The sequence below is a fragment of the Anneissia japonica genome, unplaced genomic scaffold, assembly GCF_011630105.1.
Source record: "Anneissia japonica isolate Jap-2015-1 unplaced genomic scaffold, ASM1163010v1 scaffold288176_len59077_cov173, whole genome shotgun sequence".
In the NCBI taxonomy this organism is placed as follows: Eukaryota; Metazoa; Echinodermata; class Crinoidea; order Comatulida; family Comatulidae; genus Anneissia; species Anneissia japonica.
In genome coordinates, this window is record NW_022740510.1 from 1 (window position 1) to 1626 (window position 1626).

Here is a 1626-nt window from a genome sequence, read left to right on the forward strand (position 1 = left end):
TAAAAAGAAATTCAAAAAAATTCTGATAAAAAAAAAGTACTTTGGTGACCCATGCTCTAATTAGAGTTCCTATACAGAGAGAGTTGCGACATGAGCCGCTAGTTAGTGCATGGGGGAATTAGTTTCCTCCATGGGTGCTTTTATGCATGAATGAACACAACGCCTATACTACAGTGTGGCAATTGCATAAATAACAGGCAATTGGAAAAAATAAAAATATTAAGAAAATGTTATGTCATTTGATAGTAATTATCTGTTAATTAAGGCGCGTTTGAAGGTTATACCAACATTTTTAAATGAAATTGATTCTCAATAGACTATTATAATTTATCATATTACATGTAGTTTTTGCTTGACCAAAAAAAGGGTAGTGCCTTAGCTAGCCGTACATCATCGCGTTTGTAGTAGTCCGGGTGCCAAATGTCAATTTTTCGGTTAGGCGTGCAAAATTTGGTGCATAATTGTTTTCAATGGATTTTGCCTCTACAGGTGGTCTAGATTGATATTGTTTTTGTCTCTATACTACTATTTTGAGAGGTCAAGCAAAATAGTGGCAACACTAATATTAAAATGCAAAAAAATCAAGATGGCTGCCTCTAAAAGACTTAATCTATTATCTTGGCAACTGAAATTCGTAGAGACTTAATGAGCAATCGTCGACTTCGACTACATGATTAACAACATTTATAAATGAGTGTGTAAAAGAAATAATTGTAGTTAATATAGTACCAAAAATGATAAGAAAGATACAAAACACGTCCTATAAAACAAAGAAAGATCAGAATTGGTCATAATTTAAAGATGAATTCTCACTAAAATTCAATAAATGGGACCCCCTCATGGGGCCAATGACTTATGGGACTCTTGGAAATCAATTGTTATTAATACTGCAACTAGCAAAATAATTGGTATTAAAAAACGGAAAGGTCAGAAAAAACCTTAGTGGGATCTTGATCTTGATAAACTGATCAAAGAAAGAAGAATGGATGGTAGAAGACACAGAAAATATGTAAAAAAATATTTAAAAAATAAATAAAATAAAATAAAATAAATAATAATAATAATAATAATAATAATAATAATAATAATAATAATTACCTAGTTTACTTTGTTTTTGTTTATTTTGTTAATGGTTTATTATTATTATTATTATTATACTATATTACATTATATCATATAAATATATATGTATGTACATTAGGCTTATATATTATCTTATAACTTTTATTGCCATTATATTAATGTGTATCATAGGCTATCGCTTCCACTTCTCGATATCTAAGTAGTTTGTTTTACTCATCTCGCTCCAATTATATATCATTATCCCCATGTCTGCAATATTGTTTATCTCACTTAATCACCCTCGTTTATTTATTTCCGACTGTTTATTGTTTTACATTGGATCTGGTATTTGCCAACTTTTGTAATCAGTTACGCTGATGAAGTCTTGAGGACAAGACGAAATATTCGTTTCCTGAATAAATTATATTGTGGTCTACTGTCTAACTCAACGTTTCCGCATCATTATTTTCTGGTCTTATTTTCTGTTTTATTATTTGAACACACGTGGACTAATATGACTATATATATATATATAAGATGTGTATAAGAGACAGATATATATTT